At 40.3% G+C, this 19,262-nt stretch overlaps 1 long non-coding RNA gene across 1 annotated transcript in view; it reads right to left on the bottom strand.

The window, feature by feature from the left end:
- The window catches only part of LOC141763043 (uncharacterized), a 346,783-nt gene that overhangs the window by 156,948 nt on the left and 170,573 nt on the right, over window positions 1–19,262 (bottom strand). The gene's annotated exons all lie outside the window — the stretch shown is intronic.

Raw genomic sequence — 19,262 nt, 5'->3', positions numbered from 1 at the left:
TATATATCTGAAAATGGTGACACCACACATCACAAAAATGATTAAAGAAGTCTTACATATAAAATTACATTTGTGCTTGCATGATAAACAAACACATCGAATAATAACAGAAACCAGCAAGGGATAATGGCTTTCTTCTGGATTCACTATATCAGGGTTCTAAATGAAGACTGAGTCTGCTCCATATTTCATATATTTGATGAATATATCCCTATTATATTATAAATCTATCATGCTGACTACTCAACATCATTCTGGTGTTTATCACTTTAACATCATTCTGGTGCTTGTCACATTAATATAATTCTGGTGCTTGTTGCTTTAATATAACTCTGCTGCTTGTCGCTTTAGATTATAGACTTTTGACCAATTGCGTTGAGGGACAATTGCACTACCGTACAGCTCAACCCCCCACAGAGTGATGGTATTCTCCAAAGTGCCTCGCTATAAGAATTAACTTGAGCGGGACAAAGGCCTCTGCACCAACTCTGCCTCCCATTCTCCCTCCTCACCGTATACAATAACGGATAAAGAAATAAAGAGCTGGACGATATCAGAACAGACAGTGAAAACTGGCATGTCTCTTTTTGATCAAGGAAAAAGAACATCTAGTCCAGATGATCTGCAAACACTGTTTTGACACTGATTGATTCTGCTGTAACATATAAAAGAACCCGTTGAACCAGAAAAAAGGGATGCTGGGAAGTAATTGGGACATCATCTCTGCACAAAGTTATTCCTTCTGATGACTTTTTTTTTTTCTCATTGGAAATTTGCATCAATAATCCCAGTGCCACAATGAAGAAAGGGATTAACGTCAGCAGAATAATTGAAGAAATGGATTTTGGGATTGATGTTTCTAATGGTAGCTTTAATTTCAGTCAATTGAGTCTCTCCAAAGTCATATGCGGGAAGGCACAATTTCCCACTTCCAAGTTAAATTTTTATGAGTCACTTGATATAACGTTTTTTTTATATTAAATTCATACAATCAACTATCAGCTGCTCGTGGGCAAATTGCTGTAAATGGTGCCAGATTGCTCTTGTATCTGCTTGCATCACAATTAAATAAATAATTGTAATTGTAGTTAACAGGGGCCTCATTTTCCTACCTTTTGCTGACAGATTCTCATCAAACTTCTGTAACTGCTCCACGCAACAAACCAGCAGGGCTATTTTGAAAGGGTGTGTTTTAATCACGTTTTGACTTTTAGCTTCTCATGACACATCTGAATTATGGTGTTCCCAAGTGGCAACCTCCGGGTCTGAAAAGTGAAGCCAATGCCGAAGTGCCTTAAACTTGCATTGTTTCTAAAATCCAGCAGGGGGCGACTCCTCTGGTTAATAAAAGAAGTCTGATTGTATAGAAGTCTATGAGAAAATGAGCCTACTTCTCACTTGATTTATTACCTCAGTAAACATTGTAAACATGAGTTTATGGTCTCAATCGCTAGTTTCAAGTCTTCTTCAATACAGCATGATGTTCATTTAGTAAATTATGGTCCCATTTAGAGTCAAATAGACCATAAAGCAGGGGATGATTTAGGGCGTGGTTATGTTGGGATTGACAGGTTGCTAAAATTACGCTGTCCGGTCTGGGAGTTGTCCGTGTTTTCATTTTACAACTTTAACCTTTTCACAGTGTGTTTTCAGTTCATGAAATTAATTAATTGTAATATTTTGGTCGCCTAAAAATGTCTTATTCAGCGTTTGGTTGTACTTAGCAAAAGAACCAAGATGGTGACGACCAAAATGCCAAACTCTAGGCTTCAAAACCGTAGTCCAAAAACCAATGCGTGACGTCACGGTGACTATTTCCACTTCTCACATACAGTCTGAGTGTTCCCTGCAAACACACAGTTTAAGTGTGAAGGAAGTGGAGATACTTCCACCACAATAAGATACACTAATGGAGGAACAATAGAAATTTCAGTTAGCATTTGTGTTCACAGAAACCCATTGAAGTACCAGCACGTCCACATCTGCGTCCGCTTGAGTATACCAGTGTTCTACTGTGAAAAAAATGTGCCAGTGATAATCATCTAAGCAGCAAATGTGTTTCCTCCAATCATAATGATGCTGTATAAACACAGGGATGATATAGAAACCTATGAGGACTAAAAGTCTATCCTGTGTTTGATGTGCTCTCCCTCTGCATCACTCTCCCCCAGTGCTTCATCCCTTTGAGTCACTCATATTTCCAAAAAAATCATTTGATTTCATGGCAGGACGGGCAAATCCAAAATTCAAAGCAAAACATTTTCATTTTGCAACGCGGGCGCGCATGTGTGTCCTCCTTTACGGTTAACCAACACTGATATCAGACTTGTTGTTTGCACAGCTTGAGTGATGTGGCACCAAAGTGACCTACAAAACAGCCGTGGTGGGGCCATAAATCACATTGGGTCTGGAATTAATCACTGTGTAGAGGACATCTTCTGCCACCGCTGTCCTCTCACAATCACTCTGCGCAAAACGCTCGCACCCTCCCTCTTTCCCCATCCATCCTTCCTTCCTTCTTTTCCCCACCATCGCTCCATCAGCCACCGCCAAAGCGACCACCGCTGAGAGGAGGGAAGAAGAGGGAGATGTCCTTTCCGCTACTCATTTAAAATGCAGGTTAAAGTTTATAGAGTCGCTCGAGCGCCAAATGCTTTTCAGCACAACACAGTGAAGACTGTTTTTGAGATTAACCTTTTTATTTCACAGCCTTCGCCTCGTGGCGCCACCATTATGATAACTGTCAAGTTTTATTTCAAGATGCTGACCACAGGGACCTCGGGTGAGAGCAAAGGGAAGGGTGTGGAGGAGGTTTGTTGATTTATTAGACGACAGACACAGTGGGGATCCAATCAACATTACATGGGATGCCAACACCAAGTCGGCGTGAGTCTTTAAGACACTTCACTTCAAGGGCAGCTGCCATCAGTTCAAAGACAAGCGGGCACAGTGGCCGCCGTCTTCGACCGTGATGCTCAATCTCTCCAATTCTGCAAACCTCCACTGGAAAATTACAGCGTTTACAGTAAAGCCATTTTATTTCAGGGTGCCAGCGCCAACAGATTTTGTGGTAAAGTCTCTGTGCTTAGCAACACTTCTGTGGCGGCTTAAAAAAGAGGACCTTCACATGTGAATGCACGTTTCCACTGTTTCATCCGTTCTTAAAACTGTAATTATTTGGTGCACGGGTGGCAGATGTGTGAAATTCAAGACCCCTACTTTGTCCCGGTCATGCAAAATAAAACCTGCCAGGTTTAAAGGAAGAGGAGTGGAGTGGATAAGTTGCGGAAAAAATTTGTTTTTTTCACACGGCTAATGGGAAGCCTTTTTAATTCCCCTGCAGTCACAACACCTCGCCAAATTGAAAGCGGGAAGACATTTGATCCACAGGTTATTTAACAGCTGACTTGCTTAATTATCGGTGTGCTATTACACGCCATCGCAAGCTGCCTTTTAACTACAGTTGTTTCTTTTTTTGCTGCACATTATCCTCAGTGACTTCAGTGGTGTCAGTGACATTGAACTCCCACTTCCATGCACTCAAATGGCTTCATAACGAGAAGTATAAAGATGCTTAAAAAAAAAAAAAGAGGCATAAAGCTGTGTCTACATTTGTGACATGCCGTCGTCGCTGTAACAGGGTCGCTTCAGGATACGGAGAAGCTGCTTTTCACTGCTTTTCCAACTATTAGGTTGCTTTCCTGAATGGAGTCTGGTCAGCATCCATCACCTGCCAAGGAAGATGACTCCTTTTGCCCCTTTCTTGGTTGGACCTCAGAGGGCTGCCATTAAAAAATTTCGGCACTGAGTGATCTGCAGAAGTAAACCAGACCATCAGCGAGAAGATTGGCTTTAGTATTCTGGCCACCAGGTGGATTTCGGCGAAATCAGACGAAGTCATGCAAGGTCACTAGAAACTCCTTCGGCTCACTTCAGCGGGGCCTCCGGCAGCCACCAGCCTGACGCTTACAGACCCAGATCCAGCCTCCCGGCAGTTGGAGCTGCTTCCATTAATTTCCTTTAGAAAGCAGGAGAAGCAGTCGCCCAGTGCATGGTGGGATTGTTGCACTGAGGGGGAGAGGGTCTTGCATAAAATTGAAAAATCTCACGAAACTTGGAGCAAGCTGTCAAACTAGGGGATCTAGTTCTAAAATGAAACGAGATTCAGCAGTGGCATCGCCTATTTCTCGCTTTTCAGAAGTAGATTTTGGTGGATTGTTTGGACGGAATAACAGGAAGTTTATGAGCAGGCCGTCATGTGGTTTCCTGATTGAAACAAGCAGAAAACCAGGGACCAATCAGGTTCATTCAACAATAGGGTACGTCACCGTTTGGACAGCCAGTTGAGTGGAGCAGCGCGTCCCCTAGTGTCCTCAATGGACCTGGTGGACATGTAGCGCTGGATTTAATATGATAGACATGACCACTGACTATTTGTTAAACAATTTAGCCACAAATTCACAGACTTTTTTCTTCTCCTCCATCACAAACTTCATTTTTTAAAATTCTGTTTTATGTGACAACCTTCGTCATTTCTGGTTCAGGAAGTTCTGATTTTGGGTGTTTTTACCCCAACCTCCAGAGTCATTCGTCCCCCAGGTGGCCTAATGGATTATATTCTCATACTACAGGAGACAAGGAAGATTCGGGGTCTAAAAGTCTATATACGTCAAACCAAATCTGCGACCGCTGCTGCGAGGCTGAGATGTATCTCTCAACTCTCACCCCGGTGGGTTGAGGCAGATTTGGTAGCTGATGATCATAGCCGACGGCTGTCCAACATATCTTTTTCAGAGGTCAGTCAAAGGCCTCAGTGTGTGAACATTGTTCAATACTGGTTTTTGGAATCAAACGCATATATCACCACCTCATATAGTGCTTTTGCCAGGCAGCCTGCCAGGAAAAGAAGAGGGGCCACGAGCACAGGTCAGGAGCAGATTTCCCAATTTCCCAAAAGACTATTCTTGATATACGAACACTCTTAGAATACGCTCATTCAAGATGAGCTTTATAGTGGCAACTCAAAACGCAGGCCAACAAGGTGTCACCACCTTATTCTCATGTTTTCTGACCTCGCACACGGTGATTCAACCCTCCCACACTCTACTTGACTGCAATAACAACAATAAATGAACATCTGTATGTGTTACCGAACATGCCGCAGCTTTGAGGACTATTTTTGATTGCATATATTTTTGACCCTCTTTGTCAGATATCTGCTATTTCACGGTTGCGTGGGTTCACATTTTTCAGGAGCAGGTTAAGTGGCTGCTGTGAGTAGTTTGAGTTGTTCATTGCTCACTTAAAAGCCACGCATAATAACCCAGGTGGTACACAAGTGGCTCCAGCCACCAAACTAAATGACACATCGCTGACCAAAAATACAACTTTAGGACTGTTGCACTAATGCTACGAATAAAAAGTAGCAAGGGTTTATTTGATGCCCAGCTAGGCCACATGTTTCATGTTGGAAATAATCTAAAACAGGAAAAACCTTCACTTTTTAAATGTACTTTGGTTGAGATAATGTCCACCACTGTGGTAGCATTGTGCTCCTGTGTGGCTCTTCATTAAGGCAAACAGGTGTGCTGCATTTACCGTTCCTTATATGGGCGTTCAGTAGTCACATGACCTCCACTCTAATCAGCACCGATGAAATTAATTAAGAGGGACACATCTAATCACATCATGTCTTTTAAAGAGAAAAATAAACTCGTTTTCAGCACCATGTGCCTGATTTATAAATTTATATTTTAGATATTTTAAAGCAGCAGTAGGTAGAATTTTCACAAGCGATTAACAGCTGCCTTCGTTGAATGAACAGCCAATAGGAACGCTCTCTCTCTGAAATGACCTGTGATTGGTCAACGTCTCCAGTCACGGGCTAGATTTTTTAAAGCCACGAGGAGATGCAGAAGTCTAGTTTTCTCTCACAACACTTCAATTACAATATGCTGAAAGGTTATTATGGAATTTTTGCCCAATGATGCCAAAAATATTCTGCATACTGCCCCTTTAATATGTCTTTTCATAGTTCTGTTGTGTCTCTTTTATCCATTTTTTATTCACGTTTTACTTTGTTCATTTTTTTAATTATAGGCCTCATTTTGTTCATCATCCCCTTGTGGATTTTAACACATTGTGGTTTCTTTCACACGTTCTTTCAGATGAAACTCTTCTTTTTAGCTACTATGACAATTCACCATCCATGTTAATGTAAGCCAACTCCTCCTCCCACAGCTTACTCACATATGGAAGTAATTTGTCCTTCCTTTCATTAATTTTCAGACCATACTGTTATATATGTTTCACCATGTTAATTTTCTCTTATATAGGCTTTATATTACTTATATTCCCCTGTGTTTCTTAACATATGATGGTCCTTTGTGCACTGTAGAGCACTTTGTAACTTGGAAATATATCATTTGTGATCCATTTTCTTCAAAATAAGATGTAGATAATGTGCACTACTATCCGTTATATCCTGCAGAAGTAATTAATCTGAAAAAGTAAAAACCTTTCCTGTGTTTTACTGTATTTTAGTGATATAGTATTGTCATGTAATTTGTGTAAATCCCTTCACCTGTGCTAGTTAGTTTGTGGGGTCATGTGACTCCTCATGTGAACACCTATAAATGGAGGAGGAAATGCAGCACACCTGTTTGACCTCATGAACATTCAAACAGGATCACAGTGTTCTCTCAAGGAAGTGATGCAACTCTTTTTGTGTGGGCTTTTTCACTTCTTTAAACTTGCTTTATTTCAATCAAATATGAAGTCACAATGTCTTCTCAAGGAAGCAGATGGGACTCACTTATGTTGTCTTTTTCTGCCTTTAGATGGGCATTTTTTCAACGATTTAAAAAAACCAAAAACACCCCATGGGATCAAAATGCGTCATATCGAATACATCGTACTGATCTGTCCTACAATCAATCCCCCCCTACTAAAAAAAAACACACTTTCCCTGTCACAGCAATTAATGGGAAACAGCTAATCAAGATCTATGAGGGGGAATCCTCACCAGGACACAGGAACTGGTGGCTGGCGAGCAGCAAATGGCTGTTAGAGAATCAATACTTTCCAATTAAGTGACATTTGCTCCCAAGGGATAGTTATGTCCCATCATGTGGTGTTTTTAAGTAAACGCCATGGCTTGTTTGACTTTTTTTCTTTATTTTCCCTCCGTTTTTACATTAGGTTTCTATCAGGATGAAGAAGCGAGGAAATGGAAGTCATTTAGAGGCATGAACACGCTGTAGAAAGTAGGACTGCACCCTCCACTAATCGGTCATTTTGGTCTAAGTCGACTAAGATTTCTATATTTGATTAGTCAGAGCTGTACGATCTGTCTCACAGACTATTTACCCGCTTCACAAGTGAACCCAAGTAAGTGGTTTTGTTGCCTAAATCTTACATTTGTTGCATGTGTAAAAATGACACGTGAAAAGGCTAAAATGTGAATGTCCTTGTAATGTCTTGTTATTTATACGCCTCCCCATGAGATTGGATTTGGTTAGTCCACTAAAAAATTTCTTTTGGTTGAGGACCGCCCTAGTAGAATGCCAAACGCGTACATTTCTGGGGTCATTATCCTCAGTTGTAATGGGAAAAGAGCAGAAGTGACTCAGAGCACAAAAGCCAATATGCAAAACTCAGAGGAGCATGATGAATTGGAGGCAAATGAAAGCCTCTGAAAAGACTGAACAACAACCTGCCAAAAATGCCATCAGAGCTGCAGAGCTCTGCAAAACGGCAACGCTGTGAGGACGCAATCTGTTTCAAGGGGCCCCGGTCGGAGTTGTCAGCTGCAGACACACAACCATGAGCGGCAGCCAACCACCACCACCCACCACCTCCACCAAGCAAATTGCCGGCAGCTAGCTCCACTCCCTGACGCCCAGTGCGCCGAGTCAATTAAGTTATTGGGTTAGCAGCCTCGACGGTCTCAGAAGGGCAATAGAAATTAGGTGCCGCACTTAACACCGAGGTGGGTTGGGACGATTGGTAAATGATTGCGGCATTAGCTTCGCCGCCACCTTCCTCCGCCTTCTGTGTGTCTCATAAAACACACTGAAAAATGCAACCCAATGAATCAGACTTGGTTAAATGAATGAACTGTTCGCGGTGTCTATTAAATGTCAACCCGTGACATACATGTCTAAGATTCGCCTATAATGGGTAGCACTACAAAAGGCCTTTATAGAATGGGTGGTGCATTATTTATGAACAGGAGGGGATTTTTGAACACCCATAAATCACATTTTTATCAACTAACCTACTAAAACACTCATGATGAGGCTTTTTATACAGCAATCTATTAAGTGCGTACTTGCAAAATGCCCTTTTTTATTTTCAAAACTGATTCCGAGTTATAGAAAAGAAGCATTAAATCAGAGGGGGAAGCTTCCCGCAGAGTGCATGTTTGATATCTTCAATGCAACAGTGATTGCGCTCATCTCCTGCAAGACTTCAGCTCAGTAATTCAGAGTCAACCGGATGTCTGCGAGTGCGCTGATTTATTTTTAGTTTGTTCATTTCATCAGGGATATAAACAAAGCAAAAAAACTGCCCGTCCGGCGTGCCTGAGGACGTTTGGCAATTTGTAAAAGCTACATCCATCTTCAAGACGAAGTATTGAACCTGGATGTTGGGGGAAATCAGCAAACGCATTCATTTCTGTCAACCGCTGTGGACAGGAGGGGTACATTGTTTCTGTTTGCCGATGATCAATTTTGGATGAGAGCAAAAAAGATCACTTTTTAGATGGAAAATGATTTTCAGTATAGCGCTGCGTGTTGGGGATAATGTTTATGCATGTACGGTATTAAAGTCAAGTATATAACCTTTAGCACTCGCTCTTTTCTGTGCTGATTGCCCAGCACTGCAAAATGGGAATGTAGTTAGATAACAGGCCTTATATTCTTTAATTTTTAAAGATATGTTAAACCATTTTCGGTTTTGTCTGAAGGGCATGCAGCAGAGAGTGATAGCGATACAAAAAAAATGTAAAAATGAATACATACGTCCTCAGATGTCCCTTTGACTTCCTGACTCTCCAAAAGAGCTCCAAATTAACTCCCATTTACAACATTTTTAATTGATTCTCCACTTTTATTAATAAAAGGTTGAGTTTCTTTGTGTTAAGGTTACGGAGCATACTTCCTTTTTCCTCTCCTTTCTGGGATTTTATGAGATCATGACCTAGTGCTCTTACTAGATTAAGGTTTTTTAGAATCATACATGTTCTAATTGAGTCCATTTGCATAAACGTCACAGGCTTGACGCACTTTACTTTGAAAAGACTAGAGGATGTAGGCGTGGTGACCTCATCCTGGCAGAGGGATAATTTCACTGAGCGCAAGTGGATTCCTTCCCACCTTTCCTGGTAATTTCACAGCGTTCAGTGACATCACTCGCGTCGCGATATAAGTGAGTGACTGTGTTAAATCGAGGGTGAAGTGCCAAATATAAGCTTGGACCTGAGCCTGCTCAAACCAGTTCTTAACACTGACACTTGTTCAGAGCTATTTTTGTCTTTTATATGAAATCCCATAAATGCTCACTCTGTTTTTCCCCTCCCTCAGAAATACTGCACTAGTTTTGATTATAAGATGTTTTATACATCATAGCACATCATGCATCTATGAATTTTTCTCTCTATGATGAGGATGTGTAGGAGAGGATGTGTGTTCCATCTGCAGCCCATGATGTGTGGAGTTTGGTGTTAAGATGCTGAACAACGACCGAATATATGTTTTTATCTAATGCAAGGACTTTAAAGGTGCAACATGCAAGATTGGGAGCATTTATATTGCCTCCACATGGCTCTCGACATGTGATGGAAGGTAACTGGCACTGTAACTGCCTATCAAACCCTCATATCTGAGGTATTCCTATGTGGGTAAGTTAGTGTTTACACTCTAACAGAAGGATTGCAAACTCTTTTACACAACTCTTCTGTGCCTAATGGCTTTTTTTTGGCATGAGAGCAGTCGATGTGATCGGCTTTGATCAAATCCTCACCTTCAAACATGTACTGGTAATGTTTTCCACCTAATCCAACTCCTTTCACAACCTCACACCAGCGATGCCCCCCCCCCCTGCTGGGGCACCACCTCCGGTCATAACATGACCAGAAAATCTGTCGGTTCCACTCAAATGAGCTTGTTGCCACACCGTGTGCCTCGCCATGCCTCGCACTGCACTGCTTACACAAGAGCATCAAATGGCAACTGTGAAACGCTTAATATTTACGAAGCAGGATTGATTACACCCCGAGCAATGTACCCTTGTTTGCAATCATATTTATTATCGACTTACCAAAGGAATCACATCCTCGAGAGTCGGTGTTAATTTTCGAAATGGTCGCGCGCATATCATCTAATGAAACTTCTCCAAACAGAGTATTGATGTTCCATTTCATCCTGCTCACAGTTCATAGCTGTCAAACGGCGAGCTGAAGTGGAGCCGTGATTTACAGGCGCCGAGGAGATGCCCCCTCCTTACCAATCTAAACTAAAGTGGTAGTAGTGAAGTATTTCAGCACCGCACCAGCAGCACGGCGGTTTTTATCAGTGGGACGCAAACACCCATCTTTCACAAAGAAAGGAGGTTCTGAAATCTATTTCATACGCTACTCACCACTCATCATGTGGAACAGAGCAAAACCACTTATTTTTGCATATAAATAACAGCAAATATCTGTATTTAAACTTGATTCCATATCAAATCAGCTTGTTTCAAGTATTAAAAAAATTTATCTAAAAGTTAAAATGTTCCTGACTGGTGCACTTGTAAGCTGTGTAATGCTCTCTTGTCCAAGGAGAAAGGGTCTAATGAAAGATGAGATTGATTTGCATCATGGGAAACGTAGGATCCAGCGTTTCTGACCCAGGACTAAAAGTCAGGATATCTTTGCCTCTGCCGCATCGATTTTGGCCGTTTCTTTTTTTAAATCTGTCTCCTGTGAGTGCCCTAACTTTATGGAAGTGCAATACTAAATCGATGGAGGACTATCCCTTTAATACCTCTGGTTTTTCCAAATACAGACATTACTGAAACAAGATATCCACTGGCAAGAAGTTGAAATATTTGAGTGCACACACAGCTTTGAGGACTCAATTGTTGAGAAATGATCGGACTGCTTGATGAATATTTTATCAGATAATATTTTTTTCCTAGTGTTTTTTTGCACTGAACAAAGAGCTGGAATGAGGAAAAACAACATGCAGAATTCATAACATGTTTTTATTTGATGAGGAGAAAGTTTTGAATATTTGGCCTTGTTTAAAAGTGTAAAATTAAGAGTCAAAAACTACACGTTACTTTAAACTTTTAATTAGGGCTGTCAAAGTTAACGCAATAATAATACAAATTCATCATTGTTTTGTGCTGTTAATTCAATAATAATAGATATATTCATACATTTGCATAAAGCAAGCACATTTGCCCACTCCCATGTTGTATTGAATACTTGACAAATCTCCCTTTAAGGTACATTTTGAAGGGATAAAAACATGTGGGATTAATTTGTGAGTAATCACAATTAACTATTTGAATCGATTGACAGCCGTACTTTTAATTAATCTGTTTTCTTTTAATTAATTAATTCAATATATAATTCACAAGCTAGTTCTGCAGCTTTGTCAACAAATGTCTTTCACACACAAAAAACGAAGTGATGCTCGGCCGTTTTGTTTTTAAAAGGAGCGATCCCTTTGCTACCATGCACACTCCCTAACACACTCACACATGCACACAAATCACCGTTGACGCCTGCTTGTAATTGATCTTCCCGTAGAGACTTTGAAAGCAGCTGATCCGGAAACACACATGAGCAGGTTAATGACACGACCCCGCTGTGACCTCATCCTCTAGGGGCGTAAAAGCTGACTCAGCCTGTAGGTGTACGTATGCATTTGTTTGTTTTTTTGCATGTGCATTCCTTTGTGTGTGTATGCACGCACGTAGAACGGATGTTCTGGACACTTGGCATTTAGCAAAGCAGAAATAATGCATTTTAGAGACAGATTGTTGGTTGTTTGTGCATGTTTGCATGCTTTCTGTTTGCTGTGAGAAGAGCAGAATTAGTTTAATTATTGATTTAGTGAAAGTCAGGACAGTTTTTGTCTCTTTCTTGCCTTTCAGTGGATGAAAACTCCATGTCCTCTGAGTCTAAAAACACGTTTCTAGAGGTGAAGATAACCGCCATTCCTTTTGATTTATACACGAATATGGACGTTAAACAAAATATATTAAAAAGGCTGATGCCTGAATGTGTGTGCGTGCGTTATGTGTGTTTGTTTACTGCCACAGAGCTTTGGCAGAAGGCCCGGTGCGTCATTCCTCGCGGACAGGGGAGCGTGTAACATTTACATGCACTCTCGGTCACTAGAGGCCCGAGCAGCAGTGAGGATGCCGTCGGCGTCACGTGTTGAACTCAAACGTCCGTTTTCATATCAGCCGTCACAGAAAACATCCGGACAATAAACCACATTGATTTCTTGAAGTCTTGTTATGTTGTTTGCGCTCTCTCTGTCACTTCTTATCATTTCAGATACCCCTTTCCTCAATAACCTCTTTTTTATTTGCTTTAGCATCAAATAACATTCATCTCCTGAAATGTCAGGGTTTTCACTTTTTACTTGGATTGACACCTGAAGTAGGCATGAGACGGCAGCATGACAGAAAGTAGATCATGGGGAAAAGACGACACTCCATTTGCACTTCAATGTGTCAACTTTTGAACTCGGAGCTTCAGAATGCATCCGTGCTCTTTAAACCCACTCTTTAAAATCACTTACTCGGGGCCCATTTAGCAGCCCAGCAAGCTGGGGTTGATCCCAGCAATTCATGCACTTGCAGTAGCAGTGTAATCTGATTTTCAAAGAAGGGGAAAACGGCGCTGAATCACATCGAGAAGAAAACTGCTGCTCTGCTCCTTTTAGGTTCCAGTGGGGCTTTGTCATTGGCACTTTTCTTGGGCTCTCAGTACTTTTGTAGCTTCTAACTGAATCTCTAAAGGTTAGTTTCTCTCCTGCGTCATTGTTTGCACTTTCACAAGTTTTTAAATAACAAAATAACAGGACTTTTATTGTGAAGAATATAAGAAATGAAATGTGTTCAGCACCAAATTAGTTGAGCTTTGTTAGTGGCTATTCTTCAATAACAACTAGTCTACTAATACTGCAGGGAGGAAGAGTACAAGCAGCAAAAATAATAGGACTTTTATTGTGAAAATTATAGGAAATGAAATGTGTTAATCACCAAATTAGCGGAGCTTTTTTAGTGGCTATTCTTCAATAAAAACAAGTCTACTAATACTGCAGGGAGGAAGAGTACAAGCAGCAAAAATAACAAGACTTTTATTGTGAAAATATAGGAAATTAAATATGTTTATTCACCGCTTTACAGCTCCTCCTTTGACCACTAGTCAGCCATGGTTAAACACACCTTCAAACTGAGCCAAGCCAGCACATACATATGTAGGAAAAAAGGGGCTCCGGTTGTTTACTACTGACCACGCCCCTATTGGTGACATCACTACAATTATTTTGCCTTTGACAACTGATTGAAAAGTGACATCACTGATTGGCCTGTTTTATAAGCTTAAATCATGAAAATAGAGAACGAAAAATACAACTTTTTTTAACCTGTATGTTGTATCCAGGAACTAATAGAGATTGTTCTGTCGGCAATACACTGTTGTTGAGTTTCAGTTACACACTCACACCTGAAAGCTGCCTGATACGACCAGCGTCTGCTGCAACCGTTGGTCACTGAGCAGCTCCAGTGGAGTAATTGAGGATTGAGAGCTTTGCCCGAGGGCATCTCAATTGGAGTTGTTGATGGAAAGGCGGTGTTAGTTGTTTCCCCCGACATCTCCAACTACTGTGGGGAAATTGATCGCAATGGTAGGAGTGTAGGTATGTGGGTTTGTGATTAATATTGACCTAGATATCACTAATTAATATTATTTTGTCCTTGTAATTTTGTATTGCTGCTATGAAGTTGGTTGTTTCCAGTGTTTTCTTGGATTGTTAGTGGTAGGATGACCCTTCAGTTTACATGCGTTATGCTCTTTCATTGTTCATCCATTGGATTGTCTGGTTTACTGGATTCACAGAAGGGTAACATATCACAAAATTACACTTTAAATTAAACATTTAATATCATCTTTTGGGGATAGTAGTATGCCCTGTAGGCTCTAGTTGTTTTCATGTTTTTGTTAAATGCACTAGTGATCAGTACAACCCACAAACCCCGTTTTTAAACCAATGGTACATGGGGTTTTCTTCTTTTATAATATTTCTTTCATCAAAAATATGATATATATGTTGGATTAAATTGGATTAAAACAAAACATTGAAGACTTTTCCTCTACTGCCATGAAACGGTCAAAAGTGGTGTCCAATACTCTGATTTACGACCCCAGCTGTATGTTGTGTTTAGTGCTAATTCGCACATTTTTGTATGGTAAAGCTGGTAAATATACAAGCTAAACATTGGCATATCAGCACTGTCATGAGCATTTTTGCATGCTTGCATTAACATTTAGCCAACATCTGCATGCAAGCCTCACAGAGCCGCTAGCATGGTTGCAGATTCTTGTTAACATATGGTCATCTGTCCTCTCCGAGCACTTATCGTGTAGATGCATGAATTAAACATAAATACAATGCAACATTCAAAGGCATACAGAAGAAATGCACATGTTGAATAAAAGAAGCAAGTGCACTGATCTTTGAGACAGTACATAAAAGCAGCTGTACTAGTTCAGAGTCCAGCAGATGCATGTTGACATGACCAGGACATTAAAAGCTACAGTACATGTACACAGAGTCCAAACACATACCAACACTTTGCCTATACCCGACTCCGACACTCCAACACGCATCCCTGTCTCCGGCTTTTTTTCCTCCCCAGACGACCACTCTGGTGTGCTGCAGCAGAAAGTCGAAGCAGGCTGTCAGGTACTACGAGCTCTTCATTAGACACAGCACTTTCCGCAGCCATACCCAGCGCCATGTAATAGAATTTATAGAGTGGTAGTTGAATTACGCTTCCCTCTTCCAAGAGGCGCCCGGCTGAATGGGTGGGGGGAGAGATATCGGGACCACGCAAAGCCATTCACGCTACTGTAAATTGATTTCAGGCTTTTTGAATTAGCAGATGGAGGCGGCGAGGGGCTGATATTTGAATCTTAAGTTGGAAAACTCATTGAGATTGTCATACGCTATTAGCAGATGGCTACACTGAAACCATTCTTGACAGGTGGTGCTTAGGGCTGACATTGATTGACTTTTGCATACTGTTTTGTACTTTGTCAACGGGACTCGGCCCAAAGAATAGACCTATTTTTAACTTGTATACCCAATAGCAGAAGTGGGACCAATTCATTGTTTTGCAAGTCACAAGTAAGTCTTTGCACTCAAGTCCTAAGTCAATTCCCAAGTCCTGAACTTTCAGTTTTGAGTCCTAAACTAGTCATAATGCATTCTTCACCAATTTTGAACCGCACATTTGTGTTCTGCAATTTTTTGTTGACCACCGAATAGCTTTTATATGCAAACAAAATTAATTTTTGTATCATTTTTTTCCAACTGCTGCTCAGTAACGTCTCGTTACTTGACTAAATGCTGTCGGATTGGTTAAAACAAAGTGGATCTGGGGAATTAAGCGTTGTATTGCTGGGAATAAATACTATAGTGTTAATGGGAAATGAAGGGAAATGTATTTATTTGTGGCACTTTTTTTAAAATAAAATACTTTTTAATCTTTTGGTTTGGGTATAAAGTATTTTCAAGTCAAAAGACTCAAGTCAAAGTGAAGACAAGAATCATTGATGTTAAAAGTCGTCTTTTCTTATTCTGTCAAGTCGAGTCTAAAGTCATCAAAATTGTGACTCGAATCTGACTCGGGTCCCAGTCATGGGACTTGAGTCCACACCTCTACCCAATAAGTTACAAGCTTGGATTTGGGACATATTTCTTGGCGGAAGTTCTGCTCTAAGAGGCAGAAATAATCTCATTGGTTTAGTTAAAGGAAAATGAGTAGAATACCCATTTTGTGTAACTCAAATTACACAATTTTGACTGGCACAATCCCATTTTTGGCATTCAAATTTGACGGTTTGCTGACTCTGGGTTTGGGTTTTGGTTTGACTCTGGGTTGAACCTCAGTTTGGCAGAGTGAAATGACCAATTTTCTAGGATTGGTACCACCAAAACTCAATCTCTCTCTCAAAACAAATGGGTATGTTTCTTCTTCAGGGCTATTAAGGCCTGCAGGCTAGAAACAAGTCATGCTTGGCTATATGGCAGTGCTACTGTGTCTTTGTATCACTTACAGGTTGTGGCATCACTCTTGGACTGTGGAATTTATCATTTATGTGCAATGGAGTTTACATAAGGTCAAAGGTCTAAGTCGTTCATATTATTCATATATTCTACAGTCCAACCTATAATTGAACGGGCTTTAGTCAGGGGAGAAATGGCTCAGTTTGCCTGCAAAAAGTGCTTTGAAACCTTTTGTTTATCAAATTTTGCAAACGTGTAATACCGAAAAAACAAGTTTTTTCTTTTATTCTTAACACAATTGAGGGGGAATAGAAGTTGCCAGATCATACACTCCCAAATTCACCTACTCACAGAATCCACCTGAATTCACCCGAAAGCATAATCTTTAATTGTTAAGGTAAATTGGCGGGTTTCGGATTGAGCACTGTGGGGGTGGGATTAGGAGCAAGCGTTCTGCATATTAGGCAGCCGCTCTGTGCCAATCTCAAGTTAACATGACTTTCATTATATGCCCCTTCCTCTGTGAAGGTGGGACATCCCTGCCCAATGAAGATTTATTTCCACACGTCTCTCGGAAATGTATGAATCTAATAGATATTTATGGTTGGGCTCTTTTTAATCTAAGTGGAGTCGGAAACATCTGCGGCGAATTTTGGTTGAATACGACTTCCAATTTGTCATATACAGGAGCGCGAGCTGTAAAAAGATCTGTTCCTTGGAGAGTAAGGATGTAAATCTATTTGTAAGGGCGACGGCATGTAGCAAAACAATTCATTTCTGCTCGCAAATTGGCTTAATTTATTAAGAGCTGTATAAAAGTTCTCATCTTGCGGAGGCTGATAACTTCTTTGCCATCTCTATCCAATTGCCATAAAGATTATATACAGTATAATGCTACATTTTTGAACTAAGAAAAAGTTCCAGTGCATGGTTAGATAGGATAGGAAAAAGATATAAAATACATTTTGAATGAAAAACACATATATACAAAAGGTCTACAGTATACAGACGTTCCCAGTCTTCATGGGAATCAATTGTATCCGTTAAATTATACAAGAAGTCCCATAAGGTGCATCTGAACTCTCAAAGAAAGGAAGGCCAAGGTCTATCAGGCCCATTATTAAAATACAGATTGCTTCCTTCCCATAATAGGAATCTCGCACATCTTTCACTAGCGAAGCATATAAATGTGTATTAGGCTTGGCACCGGGTCGGGAAGAATTAGTTTCATTTGCATTATTCATCGACCTAGCAGGCAGACACATCTATCAAGGCTTGGGTGACTTGCTGTCGCAGAATTTTAAATATTACCTGTTAAGATATACACAGGGTATTTACTGAGGCAATTTGCTCTGAGAGCGGTTTGTGGAGTGGTCTCAACAGTATATATATATATATATACACCGGGGACCTGGGGCTGCAGACAACAAACTGATGTGCTAATAATTGGTTGATTTCTGAACAGTCGGTGAAGTTTCTTTGGGGAGAAAAAAAAAAAAAAAGCTGAGTCCATTAAAAGAAAGCTTACTGTGCTCTACTAGGACAACATAAACAGCCCTAGTAAGTATGGCAGGCTGCCAATGAATGGACTGCTATGCTGTATCAAATGCAGCATAGATGGCTAATCAATGTGCCGCAGTTCGCTTTCCGATAAGCCCATCAGTTGAGGTTGATTACTGTCATCAGCACTAATTAAGCAAACTAGAGCACCTCCATCCGTATGCAGTTGGGTTGAGTGTCAACAAACACATACTGAAGCCATTGTGGGCGTGCATAGAATACCTGTTCACTCACTCGAAGCATTTACTCTACCTTTTATATTACCAGAATAGTCTCTTGAGATATAGCTGAGCTAATGGCATGAATGAAGCAGTCATGTCAGGATACTAAGGTAGAATGCCGTACTATACAATGTCATGTTTATCCATCAAATAATGTTATGTAATAATGTATCCACAAGAATATTACATCATTTTCTATCGGAGATCATCAACATTTTTGGACACAACACAGTTTTGGACGTGTCAGGGACGGCGTCTATTTAGATGCATACAATGTTTTTCAAAATAAACTTCCGCATTCAAAGGAAATATACAGTTTCCGCTCCTTACATGCATACAATGTTCTTTTCAAAATAAATGTCTGTGTTCACAGGAAACTTACAGTTTTCGCTCATTATGTGATTAGTGGCTTTTCAAAATAAACCACCGCTTTCAAAGGAAATATACAGTTTCCGCTCCTTACATGCATACAATGTTTTTTTCAAAATAAATGTCTGTGTTAACAGGAAATTTACAGTTTCTGCTCATTATGTGATTAGTAGCTTTTCAAAATAAACCTCCGCTTTCAAAGGAAATATACAGTTTCCGCTCCTTACATGCATACAATGTTCTTTTCAAAATAAATGTCTGTGTTCACAAGAAACTTACAGTTTCTGCTCATCACGTTCATAGTGTCTTTTCAAAATAAATGTCCATGTTCAAAGGGTTATACAGATTCTGCTCGTTACATGCATACAGTGTATTTTCAAAATAAACTTCCAATGTAGGTTTACTTAGGTTTAAGGTTTACTTACACAACAAAACTATTTGGTTAGGTTTAAGGTTTCGTGGTTTGGTTTAAAATAAGTATCTTTGGTTGTTACGTAAAATAAGTACACTTGTTACGTACGTGGCGTTAGTGAAGTTCGTAAGTTACGTGACAAAAGTAAGATAAAACGTACTTTGTAGGCGTGGAGTACAAGGCACTGTCACAATTTAGTCCTTCTTTTTTTCTTCTCTCCAGAGAAACAGGGAAAGATTTGCAGTTGCAGTGAAACTGGGACCAGAATCAATTAGTATCATAAAGTGACCGTACAGATAATTCACAACTGAATCAGCCTTAAATTTAATCACAGACGTTTTTTTGCGGACCAGTCCAGTCATACGGAGCTGCGAACATGCATGCTCTCTACCTTTCCTT

The sequence above is a fragment of the Sebastes fasciatus genome, chromosome 24 (genome assembly GCF_043250625.1).
Source record: "Sebastes fasciatus isolate fSebFas1 chromosome 24, fSebFas1.pri, whole genome shotgun sequence".
Taxonomy (NCBI): Eukaryota; Metazoa; Chordata; class Actinopteri; order Perciformes; family Sebastidae; genus Sebastes; species Sebastes fasciatus.
The sequence above is the reverse complement of the archived record's forward strand: the minus strand, read 5'-3'. Positions and strand labels throughout refer to the sequence as shown.